The 14310-nt window shown below is 33.1% G+C and overlaps 1 protein-coding gene across 7 annotated transcripts in view; it reads left to right on the top strand.

The window, feature by feature from the left end:
- The window catches only part of LOC114335105 (latrophilin Cirl), an 826147-nt gene that overhangs the window by 299544 nt on the left and 512293 nt on the right, over positions 1–14310 (top strand). Inside the window, exon 1 of one of the 7 annotated variants that reach the window (XM_050663552.1) lies at positions 2376–2869. The exons of the other annotated variants lie outside the window; for them this stretch is intronic. The gene's annotated coding sequence lies outside the window, so the exon portion shown is untranslated. Of the gene's footprint in view, positions 1–2375; positions 2870–14310 lie in introns of those variants that run through there. 7 annotated transcript variants of the gene reach the window in all.

Below are 14310 nucleotides of genomic sequence, written 5' to 3'. Positions count from 1 at the left end.
TGAACCTTGAGGTACCCCACATACAATGTTTTTGAGACTAGAGTCTGTATCATTTGCTCTAACAAGTTGTTTCCTATCATCCAAGTAAGATTGGAACCAATCTAAAAAAATACCTCGAATTCCGTAGAAATTTAGTTTTCTTATCAAAATTTTATGATTTACACAATCAAAAGCTTTGGCGTAGTCACAAAAAACGGTGGCAGTGTGAAGATTATTGTTCAATGCTTGATAAACCTCATGTAGTACAGAAAAGATGGCATCAGTGGTGCATTTATTATTTAAAAAGCCGAACTGATTTTGTGATAAAATGTTGTTTTCAACTAGAAAGGACATAAGTCGGGCTTTTATGAGTCTCTCAATAATTTTGGAGAGTACCGGTAGTAGTGCAATAGGTCTATAATTGCAGGTATTAGATATTTCACCACCCTTATGAAGAGGAATAATGATGGCTGTCTTCAGGCACTCTGGAAATTTACCTTTCTCAAAGGAATCATTCATTAGTGAGATGAGGACTTCTAACACATTTTCTGGGAGATTAGAAAAAAATTTTATCGATAGACCATCAGTAGTACAGGAGGATTTGCTTTTGATACTATTGATTGTTTGGATCAGTTCAGATTTATCGACTGGTTTTATAAAGAATGAATTCGAGACCTTTCTTGAATTAGGGAGATAAGCAATGGGATCTTGTTGTGGCAAAATAGTTGATGTAATATTTTTACTCACATTAACAAAGTATTCATTTAGATTTTCAGGGTCTGGAAGGGAAATTGTTTTAGAAGTGTGGGTTTTATTTCGAAGATCGTTTATTATGGACCAAGTTTCTTTTGCAACACTTTTGGAGCTTCCCAGACGGTTCTGGTAGTAGACTTTTTTAGCTTTTATAAGTTTAAGATAGGTTGCCCTGTACTTGGTGATATATTCAGTGATAGAGACGTTGGTAGTAAATTTCCTGATATAGAGAAGAAAACGCATATTCTTGGAAGATATTCGGATACCTTTAGTAGTCCAGAGTTTGCGATGTTTTGGCTTAAATGCAATTAAAGGAAATGCTTTATTAAAGATACAGACAAGCTTATCCAAAAAAGCACTGAAATTATTATCCACGTCCATAGCAGGAAAGCGCCACTCAGGGTTTAAGCATAAATTTTGGAAATTACGAAAGTTCCGGGTGGAAAAAATCCTGCCTAAACGTCGGGTTTTCGAGGAGGGTTTGCTCAAGATATTAAACTTCGTATAAACTGCTTCATGATCAGATAGTCCAGCATTAATAATTGTAGAGTGGACAGCAAGGGGTGAAAAATCTGAGACAGTATAATCAATTATGGTAGATGAAGTTTTTGTAATCCTTGTAGGAGAATCAACGTGCATTGTTAGACCATACGATTCAAATATGTTGACCAAGGATATTTGTGTAGCACTAGCAGCAGCATAATCAATGTGAAAGTCCCCGCATAATTATGTCATGACTGTTGATGTATCTTTCGTACTCAGTGCTCATTGTCCTGGCATGTTTGCATATCTCGGATCTGAAGAAACCTCTGTTTTTGATGTATGATTCATGCTCATTTTTCCTAACACTTAAAGGTCCTAGGGTCTGTCCCACATAAAAATCGGAGAACACTAGTTCGCTCCCGTGGTCAAAAAAACCCTTTTAATTATATACTAGTTCCTAGTTCGCTCCCATGGTTAAAGCGGATTAAATATTTATCTACTAAGTTCTAGGAGAATTAATATCGGCAAAATTGGTTCTGTCATTTTTGTATTTTATATAGAAATTATATTAAAATATTATTTGTTACATATTTATTTACAAGATAGTTGAATTAGATTATTTGTATAATATTCACTTCATTTTGGTTCCTATTTTGAAAAATCTTAGTAAGTAAGCAATTTTATTAGAAATTTTGGTTTCTAATGGCCGGAGAGAACTTACCGGTGATCCTTTTCTGTCGGGTATTAAAATCTGACCGCCGGAGCGAACTAGTATATGCCCATAAAAATTGTTGCATCAGGTATTTTATAGATACAGTTCTTTGATTTCTTATGTGTGTTGTAGTTTTATTACGTGTGGCATTGGACACAATAGATCCCAACGGGTTGGTTGTTTTGAACGTTGTAATATTGTATTTATTTTCTATCCTTTCTAATTTTATTAAGAGCCCTGAAAGGCCTAAAGATTCAGGCGAAAAGAAGTATTTTATACTTTTATATTACGTTTAGAACGTAATTAATTTTATTTCAACTAAATTTAAAATTCCACCCTGTACACAAAATTGTTGCGTTATCAGTATCATGATGTTTTCTTTATATTAATAAATTTTAGCCTCAGTATCAGCTGCACATTTGTAGACCAATCTAAATTCTGTTAACAATGAATGATAAATGTGTTAGTAGGTGACACGACTTTTTTTGATTCGGAGGTATGTATATTTCGTTTCAATAATGCGGCTGCAATCACCGTGGAGGATGATCTAATGTCTGCCGTGATATTCGCCACCTAATTTCAAGTTGTTTACGTTGAATACTCGGGCTCTATCTGTATGTTTTCGTTAATTTTTTATTTCATCGTTTGCCGACTACGGCTACCAAAGTACCAACCAACCAAACGTCAGTTGTTCGTTTGCTTCGGTGTCGCCTACATTCGCTTTTTATCTGTTTTGGTACTATCCGTCTGTGGAGTATTTTGCTGTGCTGTGTTCGGCATTGTTGACAGCGTTTGTCAAAGTCAAACAAGACTATTAGTATTGAAGATCGTCAGGTGCAAGGTGCAAGTATAGTGCAATTAAACGTGAACGTGATTAAGTTAATAAACTAAGTGGAGTTCAACCAAAATTTTATTTAATTGGGATTACACATCTATTAGAAGGTATTGTTTGTTTATATTATTACATTATTCATTAAAGGTAATACCACGTGCTTATTTGTTTACAGTTCTATTGTTTTAATTAAAAGAAACACAGGAAAACAAATTTTCAAAAAATTTAATAATGCAATATTTATTTAATGATTACTGATTAATGATTAACAGTCCAAATTACTGTTCCTTCTTAGAGATCATCATACATTTTGTTTTCTTAATGTTTAGTGAAAGCCCACATCTCTAACTTCTTATTCTTTAAGCAGTGACGTTTTAAGGCATCGTGGGGCCCTAGGCGGCCATAAGAAGTAGGCCCCTTTATAGTGACCATTTACTTAAAACAAATTTACAGATATTTATGTTGTTTTGAGAAGTAGTTACTCCAAAAGTAAATTACGACAATGTAAAAAAGATCATTTTTCTTTTTTTTTTTACATTTCGCAACAACTTCTCATTAATAGTCCATAGCTAATATGCCAAAGAAAAAAAGGGATATTGTGTCGATATGTGATTTTGCCCTGGGTATGAGTGCCACCCCTTCGGGGGTGAAAAACATACATTCAAAATAAGTGCGGAAATCGATTCTAAGTAACTTTTGTTCTATCAAGTTTTTTCACTAAATAAATACTTTTTGAGTTAGTTGCGAGTGAGTATGTTCATTTTGCAACAAAAAACATGTTTTTAGACGGTTTTTCGCAACTAACTCCAAAATTAAGTATTTTATCGAAAAAATATAGCGTATACAAAATTTTAAAAAAATGGTATATGTAGTATGTATGAAGTATGTAGACCTAGTATAAACAGAACTGGAGCTAATGAAAAGTAAATTCTTATTCGACAAATTTCAAATCAAATATTTCAACCTAAATAACCAAAAAATGAAGCACTTTTAAGTGAAAAGTCATCAGAACTTTTTTAAAGTATTAAAAAAGTTTTATTTTTGTTTTTGTTAAACAAGTTTCAAGTATCAAAATTAAGTAATTAAAGCTTAAAATAACGTTGATTCCTTTTTTTGGCAAAAAATCTTAAAAATTTATGAAAATCTTGAAAAAACTTATAAGTATATTATTTATATGATCTGTAAGTTTCACCGGTTCACAGTGCTTATATTTCAAAACATTGGGATTTAAAGTAAAACAAATTTTTTGAAATTTTGAAAAAAAAGGCATTTTTTTCAAAATAACTTAAAAATTATTAGTGGTACCAAGAATACCTTAAATCTTAAAGAGTAAAAAATGTAGGTTTTACTTTTCTGAATATTTCAGATTTTTGCTTTTCTGGAAGATAAAAATTGGTTAAGATATGACTGTTCAAAATTTGCATACCCTGGGTAGAGAATTTTTCATTTATTAAAAATTAATAAATGAAAATAGTTTCTATCCTTGTGGGATCGGTACTTAGCGGAGGGACCGCAGACGTTCGGATACAATTAGCGTCTCTTGATGGATATGACATCTTGAAGCTATGCCTCTTGATGGCTATGAAAAACAATGACGACTTTGCTAAATAACAAGACATTTACTCAACACACACTATATACCCATTACATTAGGTACCTGATTGGAAAAATCCACTGTACCATGCTAATGGCCATTAGTTGTCGAGGCATTAAGCCAAATAAAAAAATTTGCATACACTCGTGATTAGTGACTTGTTCAAGCCCTTTCTACTACAGCCCTTTTATAAATAAGTACTTTATACCGATAAAACTTACAGAGCATATAAACAATACATAAGTAAAGTAGCTCGTGAAGCGGTAAGGATTAATTTAATTTGGGATGCTAATTAGGGAGTTATTTTCACCATTTTTTTTACCCAAAAAATGGGATCAACTTTATTTTGAGCGTATCTTGCTTACTTTTATGTTAGAATTTTTTTTAAAGTACAAGAATAATGCTTTTTTAAACATTTAAACAAGTTATGATGAGTTTTCCATGAAAAGTGCTTCATTTTTTCATTATTTCACGTTGAAATATTCGATTTGGAATTTGACGAATAAGAACCTACTTTTCATTAGCTACAACTCTGCTTCTACTGGGTCTACAGACTGCACACATATAATACCATTTTTTCAATTTTTTAAAAGATATATTTTTTCTAAGAATATTTTTTCGATAAAATACTTACTTTTTGAGTTATTTGCGAAAAACCGTCTAAAAACGTGTTATTTTTTGTTGAGAAATGAAGATATTCACATGCAAATAACTCGAAATGTATTGACTTGATGAAAAAACTCTATTGAACAAAAGTTGCTTAGAATTAGTCAGTTTATCCACTTCCGGACGTATTTGACGGTATATTTTTTCACCGCCGAGAAGGGGTGGACTCAACCGTAGAGCAAAAACACACATTGGCACAATATCAGTTTTTTCTTTGACATGTAGCTATGCGTATACCAAATTTCATGTCAATCCAAGCTTATGTTTCAAATCCAAAGGTTCTTTAAAATCCGGAGGTTTTGCAATATTTTACCATGAGTCAATGGACTATGAGGCCCATCGGTGGGTAGAAATTGAAAAAAAAAACGTACCATACCAAAATAATCACCAGCTCTAAGCAAAATTTGCTTGCAAAATTGATTACCAAATTGAGGGAATTGTACTTAGAATACTTAGAACATGGAATATAAAAATGCCTTTGAAGATAACTGCTTAATTTGTCTTGAAGTCGGTTGTATTTTCCTGATATTTGACAGAAGACAAAGCAAAAAACTCAGTTTGATTGGAAATAATAAATTAACCATTCTCTTTTTTTTTTTGTCTCAGTTAGCCCTATTTGATCTTTTTAACATTTTAAATTCTTTTTAAATTACTGCTTAAATAATTCAATATTAATTAATGCATTTGTGTGGGATGCGGGCCCCATCAAGTGCCCGGGCCCTAGGCGGCCGCCTAGTCCGCCTAATGGTTAATCCGGCACTGTCTTTAAGTGCCTGCTCCCAATCGGTCATCATCACTATCTTAACTCTATCTACCGCTGCTCTGAAGACTTCTATAGAACTGCAATTAAACCAGTCCCTTAAATTCTTCAACCAGGACACTCTCCTTCTTCCTATACTTCCTCCTCCTCTTATCTTTTCCCTGTATAAGTCTTAGCAGTTCATATCGCTGTCCTCTCATTACGTGTCCCAGATATTGTAACGTTCTTATTTTTATTGTGTTTATTACTTCGTATTCTTTGCCGATTTTTCTGCCGTTTTCTTCTGTGTCCTTGTTATTCTAAGCATCCTCCTGTAACACCACATTTCAAAGGACTGTAGCTTATTTTCTTATTTATGTGTTCTTGCTTCAATGTCCAGCTTTAAAGTCCATATTGCAGTATCAAAAACAAGTAGCATCTCAAAGCTCTTATTCTCAGTTCTAATCTAAGGTCTTTGTTGGAGAGAATTGTTTTCATTTTTACAATCGCATTTCTTGCTATTTTATCCTGGCCCTTATTTCTTTTGTTTGATCATTATTGTCTGAAATCCAGGTTCCTAGGTATTTGTATTTTTTATCAACCCTTTCTGTCGGTACATTTCCCAAATGTATTTTTGTTAATTCTTCGTAATAGTTCGTAATGTATGTATGTACATTCTCCGTTAATTATAATTCCGGCTTCAAAATCCTCCAGTGCTTCTTGAAAGATTTCTTCTTCAAGGAGCGATAGGTGATCGTTAGGTATCGGAGTAACCTAGTTGAGTCCCAGAATTTATAATCCGTATTTCTAATAGCCGAGTTGAGTCCCGAAGATGGGTAAATTGAGTCCCGTGTCTACCTGGGGCTTAGTCGGTGTACGTAATGATTTCTAGGAATTAGAAAACAATAATTTATTTTAGAGCATATAATTTTATTACAAAAATGTATACCTACAGTATTTACAAAAAGCAATATAAGCTAGAATTACATGCTAATTCATTTATTTAACTATTCTAAATTTTTCACCTACACTTTTGAGGTAATCAAATTTTGATTTAATCTATTATTTAATTTTAAAATTTGTTCATCTACAAATTTTTTTGATGTAAGGGTTTGTGCAGAATAATTTTTTTTTACTTTTTTTTGTACACTTCTAATTTTAACATACGATTCACTTTGAAAGTCTATTAAAACTGTTAAAAATTGAAAAATATGAGGATGAGCAAAATAAAATGACGAGTTAAACCTGGAATGAAAACTCTCACATGCGTTCGTCGTCCGTTGTAAACTGCTTGACATCTCCGCCCATATTTCTGGCGGAAACTTTTCGAAAATTTCGAAAATTATCGACCAGATAGTCCGCAAATTCTACTATTCTATGATTTTGTGGCTGTATTGATGATACAGCTTCAACAAAACAATCTCCTACATCTTCTGGGTTGAGAAATGGCATTTCAAAGCAGTACCTATGTTAAATATTTTCCTACATCACTCTCTTTGTCTTTGTATAAGGATGTTAAACCTAGTGCCTGAATTTTGCGCCACCTGAAAAAAGAAAAAAACATCATTAGAATTATAACAGTATGACATATGGAAAATAAGAAAAAAACACCGGAAAACAAAAAGCATATATACACATCATCATCATCAAAAATACAATTCAAATACTCGTATGTTAAATATGACTACTTATCAGGACCAGGAAAATTACAACAACGTGGCATATGGGAAATCAGTAAAAAACACCAAAAAACAAAAAGTTTACATACACATCATCATCATCATCATCATCATCATCAAAAAAAAAAGATTCAACTATGTCAAATATGACTACTTATCAGGACCAGGAAAATTACAACAGCGTGGCATATGGGAAATCAGTACAAAAAAAACCAAAAAACAAAAAGCACGCATACACATCATCATCATTCAAAAAAGGATTCAAATATGACTACTTACCAGGATTGTCCTAAATGGAATCGGCAGCCCTTCAATGAAACATTACTCCAAACTTCAGTGACACTTTGCTGAATTGCTTCTTCAAAATCTGCAAATACCGTTCTTAAAGCAAGTTTTTTTATTGCATTTCTCAACTTGTTCTGTTAGGTATTTAAGTGCCAGTGTATATGTATGTTTTTGTTTATTTGGCAATAAGAAGAAAACCAAAGGTATATAATGATCTTCTTTTAGACCATGGATGGAGACCATTTGCTTAAAAAACTTTGGGCAATATTCAAAAGTTCCATCTATATAAACGGTGTCCAAATCTGCTAAAAATTCTAAATTGCTGCTACAGGAAAACATAATAATTTGGTTTTCTATGTCGTTCACCATTAGAAAATCCTCGTTTTTGTTGGTTTTCACTGGAAATGTTTTTAATATATCATGAGTTTCCTCCATACTTTTTGGAAATTTAGGCAGAAGAGATCGTCGGGCGTTATACATATTTTTTCGAACCAATGCCACGTCTTTGGTAGTCAAGGTACTAATATCTCCATTTCGTAATTCCTTTTGCAAAATTTTCATAGGTCTTTATGCTTTAAAATGCTTTACATTTTTCTCTCGTCTGCGCACAACACATCCAACGCTTGTCGTTATTCTTTAAAGATTTGTGAAAACGATATTTGAAGCCATTTAACACAATCAATTGTTTTCCTTTTTCACTAAGAACAATTTTCACTGAACTCATTTTGGCAATCAACTTAACACCGTATCGACCGTATCGTATACAGATAGATCGCACCATACTAAATATTTTGTAGGATATTGCTTTTTTATATTTGATTACCATAAATGCATAACCAATAAAATCATTTCATTCCTCTATTGTTATTCCAGGTAATAACAATATTTCTAAATATGCTTAAGTACAAATTAGAAAGTACTTACAAATTAGAAAGCTATTAAAAGGTAATTAGAAGGATTACGATGCCCAGGACTCAATTCGACCATCTAAATATTTTGACCCTTCTTAATTCAGGTATATGGGACTCAATTTACCTATGCCCGATAGTATACATCCTTGTCGGACCCACGTTTTATTTTGATATCGGATTATCCTGCCTTTGTACAGATGGACAATGTGTGATTCCACTGAAGATTGCTAATAGTTCTTAGATCATAGGTGTTTATTGCAATATTTGTTAATATCTCTATCAGCTTGTCGTGCTCTACTGTGTCGAACGCTTGGTAATCAATGAATCATGCAAAAATATAGCAATTCACGTCTCTACATCGTTGAAATAGCACTTGTATGCTAAAGAGAGCTTCTCCCGTAACCACTGCATTCCGAAAACCAGACTGCAACTTTAAAATATGGCTAATTAAGCTGATGGTCTGGAAATCTCTACAGGGTACGGATTTTGTTTTTTTTTGGTAAAGCAATAATTTTCTTTGATGTCAGCCATGTTCTTGGTATTATTCCGCTTAAATAATTATGTCACTAATTATTTTGTTAGACGTTGAGTACCGTCGGTGTTACATAGTTTTATGAGTTCAGCGTATGCATTGTCAGGTCCAAGAGCTTTGCCATATTTTAGTTGTGATATTGTTTTTTCCACTTCATCTGATGTGATAGTGGTCATTACATATTGTGTAGGATTGAGGTTGTTTGAACCTATTATCATCAAAAAATTCTTGTATGTCTTTGGTCCATATGCAAATTTCTTGATTTTTATCTGTGATGATGGTCCCCTGTTGAACTCGTAGTTTGCTAGCTGTGTTGGATTTGTGAAGACCAGCTGCTTATTTATTAACCTTTTTATATATGTGCTTATATTAAACGTATCATGTTTTTCTCACATTCCTTCACACTGTGATTTTAACCAATTTTTTTTGGCCTTTCGTATTTCGATTCTTATTTGTCACTAAATATTGTTGTACATTTTTTTCGTCTAGTTGTACGATCATAGTTGCGTTTTCATATTTGTCATGTGTTAGTTGCCTATATCTCAAATCTATTCTACAATTATTAATAGCTTGTTCTATGGTCCATATCTCGATAATGTCAAATTCCTTTTCATAGTCTTCGAAGGCAATAAATACGGGTAATTATGCCTTCTCCGTTATTTTTTGCTATTACGAAGATTTTGCTATTATGGAGACATCTCTGTTAGTAGGTATAAGGATTGTTGTCTTGGTTGCTGTCAAAAGCTCAATTATTATACCGTCGTGTTCTGGAGGTTTATTATTTTTTAGCTCTTTTAAAGCTCTTTCTATTTCGAATCCCTTTATTTTTGGTAGTACCTCTAATATACCAAGGTTTATATTTTTCTTTTGACGTTTTCTTTTGTTGATTAATTAGGCTGGCTTTGCGAGCTGTAGAAGGTTTTGTAGAAGTCTTTGACTATCTTGGTATTTTATTGTCCTTCTCTTCTTTATTATTGGTGTCTGTGATTTTGATAATGACTATCTTGGTATTTTATTGTCCTTCTCTTCTTTATTATTGGTGTCTGTGATTTTGATAATTTTCTGAACACCCAATATTGGTGTTGGTCTTAGACATTTTAAGCCTGAGTGGTTTTCAATGACTTGCTCTACTAAGTTCTATACTTAATGGAAGATAGAAAAAGTGGCTTGAAGCTTGCGAGAATTTAAAAAATTAGGGATAAGAAACTGGAGAAGTGTTGTGATATATTCCATTGTATATCATTGTGTAATCATCCAAATTTTTAGCAAACATGATTGTGGTTATAATGTATATGTTTATTTATAGCTGCACCAAATACGGACTGCATATTATTTGAGATCATGAAACCCTACACCTATCCTTTATCAGTTGTTATTATTATACCTGCGTTCACGGTTTTAATTCTCGAACAACATGGCTATTGTTCCGAAACCATCAACTCATCAATTTCTAGTTCCTACACTTTTCAATTTGCGGGTAATATCATGTTCATTATTCAAGGAAAATAATAAACCTACTCATCGTTTTTGTGTGCTGTTTTAGTCATTAATAGAGGTATTCTCTTCTCGGCAAACATTTTTGTTTTTACGTTGATAGTGGAAACTGGAAACCATATTATTTTAAATACAATCTTTAACCCATTCGCGAACACGACTGCATATGCAGGCAGTCATTTACCTTTGTAAGTGTCTGCATATGCAGTCGTGTCCGCGAATGGGTTAATTGTATGTTTTTCCCTACAATCTGATCAAAATGGTTAATCATTATTGGATATTCGCTCCAAATTTGTTTTGTCTAAGTGTTAGATAGGCTTTCACACGTTCGAGATTTTTATATGCTATACTCGATTTAGAAATGCATAATAGGCTTGAATAGTTTATATTCGAATAAAATACAATAAAAAATGCAAATGGGCAAGCTTTAGGGGTTGAGGTCACAATTGCACGCTTCAGTGGTGGAGAACATAAATATACTAAGGATTTCCATAGTTTTCACTGTATTCATTCATTCAACCATTCTCTCCAGTTCTTTCTGTTTTGCCAATCCCCTTCCTGCAGATTTCTTCTTTCAGTCCACTTCATCTCTGAAAGATCCCCAGGGTCTGCCTCTCTTTCTTCTTCCTATCGGGCTCCACTCTATTATTCTGTATATCCAACCTTTTTTTGTCTGCTCATCTGATATGTCCGTACCAGGTTATCCTCTTCTGTTCTATGTAGTCTATTATATATGAGTTCATTCCCATTCTTTCCGTAATCTATGCTATTTATTTTATCTCTTCTGGTTACTCTGCAGCTTCTCCTTAGGAATTCCATCTCTGTTGCTCTTATTTTGTTTTTGGTTTTCTTATTTATTATCCAATTTCACACGCATGAGTCAAGATACTTCTTGTCTTGGTGTTGTATATTTTTCTTTTTGTTTTTGTACTGGTGTTCTTATCCCATAGTACCGGGTTCACTTTTCGTATGCAGTTTCTTGTTTGTCCTAGTCTATTTTTTATATCTTCTTCAGTTGTTCGTTTGTTTGATATTATGAAACCTAAATACTTGTACTTGTCTGTTCCTTTGATTTTACCTGTTGACCTTCGTCTATTTCCAGCTGGTTTATTTCTCATTGTCCGTTGTTAGGTATGTATTCAGTTTTCTTTAGATTTATTTCAATCCCGTTCATTGTTCATCTTTCTGTTCCAGTTTTTTCGTCACAAAGCTGAGGTCATCTTCATCTTGTGCGATCACTATTTATTGGTCGTCAGCAAAACCCAGCGTATATGGCTATTTGTTTCTTATTAGTATCATTGTTTAAAAAGACTTTTTTAAACAATGCTATAGTATACCTATTCCTTCGCACTTGCTTTTCCATGGTTTCAGTGTTTTTTCTAGGAATATTCTAAACAGGGTAGAGGATTTGGAGCAGCCTTGTAGTAGTCCCTTTGTCGTCTTAAATAGACTGCATATTCTATTACCCTTTTTTATAACTACTTGGTTATTCTTGTAGAGTGCTTTCACTGCTTTTATTAATATTCGTGGAACTTCGATGTCCTCCATTGCTTCTCATAGCTTGGTTCTAAGTATCAAGTCATAGGCCTTCTTCAGATCTACAAAAGCCCGACGGGTGGATCTATGTGGAGAACATGAGTTTACTTTATCATAAAGAAATATGGAAAAATGTTATAGACAAGGCGAAAACGGCGGGTTCGTTGGAAAAAATATTCCCATGAGATTTTTTTCCATAATCACATTCGTGAGACATCCCAGAATAAGGTTCAAGAAGTCGCCCACGTGAAAAGTGGTCCAAATTTTTTTAACAATTTTTTTTAATCAAATTGTAAAAATCAATATTTTTGGCCCGGACAAATTTTTTTTAGGTTATTTGGACCATTCTGGATAAAAGAAAGTCTCTAAAGTTGATCGTTTTCGAGTTATAAGCAATTTAAAATTGAAAAAAACGAAAAATTGCGATTTTTAAGGCTTAACAACTAGGTTAAAAGTTATTATTCTGAAAGTCAAAAAGTGACTAAATCAAAGTTTAAAGCCCTCCCTACAGGACCCTGAAGAAATGTTTGTCATTATTTTATTACTAAGCTGTTATTTTTAAGTAATAATAATGAGCGCCATGCACGTGTTAGGCGGCCGTAAATGCTGATTGCGAGAGAGATGCCATTCCGGCAGTCCAATTGTGCATCTTACTCGCACTCACATTTACAGCCGCGTCAATACGATCTAACCGCTCATTGTTATTAATTAAAAATAACAGCTTAGTAATAAATTATTGACACAGATTTCTTCAGGATCATGTAGTGGGGGCTTTAAACTTTGTTTTAGTCACTTTCTGACTTTCATAATAATAATTTTTAACCGAGTTGTTAAGTCTTAAAAATGGCAATTTTCGCGTTTTTCAAATTTTAAATTGCTTATAACTCGAAAAAGATCGACTTTAGAGAAAAATTATAAGAGACCTTTTTTGTCCAGAATGGTCTAAAAAAACCTAAAAAAAGGACCAAAAATATTGATTTTTGCAATTTGATTAAAAAAAATTGTTAAAAAAAATTTTGGACCACTTTTCACGTGGGCGAATTCTTGAACCTTATTCTGGGATGTCTCACGAATGTGATTATGCAAAAAAATCTCATGGGAATATTTTTCCCAACGAACCCGCCGTTTTCGCCTTATCTATTAATAAGCACATACATTTCTTATCAAATAGTATCATCATTATCGCTACTCGTCATTTCCCAAAAAAATTATAATTGAATCCAGTGTTTCTTTTAGTATCATATCAGTTTCTGCACTTTTCTTCCTCTGCTATCGCATGTTTTATAGCTTTTTGCCGATTGTCAGATGAAATTTTTGTTATTGAAAATGCCAACGTATCTACTCTTTCATTTCGTATTCCCAGACCAAATTTTCCTATGATATCTTCCTGTTCTCTTCTCCAATCTTCACATTAAAATCTCCCATGACAATATCGATCTCGTCTTTCATTGTAGATGCTAATACTATTTCTAAATTATGAAATGCATTTTCAATTTTATCTTCATAGTCTTTCTGTTGGGGCATATTCTTGCATTCATATGTAGTACATTCATTATTTATTATTGTTTTTTGTGTTTTGTAACATAAGTATCATGTCTGAGCATAGGACGTTTTTCACAGCTTTATTATTTGTTTCTTTCGTCTCAATTATTCCTACGCCATTTTTATTTTTTGAACTGTCTTCTCTTGAATATTGTGCTCATCTATAGTTACTTAGCCTGACCCTGGCCATCTCATGTCACTTTTTCCAAGGATACACATCACATATGTAGGCGCTTCATTTCTTTTATGGTCTTGTGAACCTTGCCTGGTTCATGCATGCTTCTTATTTTCCTTGTAGGTACCTATTTTTCTTTCTTCAGAATATGTCATTCACGCTAGCTGATCGGGAGATTCTTAGCTCCCTTAGAATAGCCTGTACTCGGGGTTGTTCAGCCATTTCCATGACTGTTTCTTGGGAAATTTAGGCGCTTTGTTTAATAATTTTTTCTTACACTTAATAAATCCATATTGTTCTAAATCTATCCATTCCTTGCTATTTTTATTTCTTTTTGCTATTTTTATTTTTTATAATTTTTTATTTCTTGAGTACTTTGTTGCTCCTATAATAATGCA

The sequence above is a fragment of the Diabrotica virgifera genome, chromosome 10, assembly GCF_917563875.1.
Source record: "Diabrotica virgifera virgifera chromosome 10, PGI_DIABVI_V3a".
In the NCBI taxonomy this organism is placed as follows: domain Eukaryota; kingdom Metazoa; phylum Arthropoda; class Insecta; order Coleoptera; family Chrysomelidae; genus Diabrotica; species Diabrotica virgifera.
Note: the sequence above shows the minus strand (reverse complement) of the source record. Positions and strands in the feature narration are given on the sequence as shown.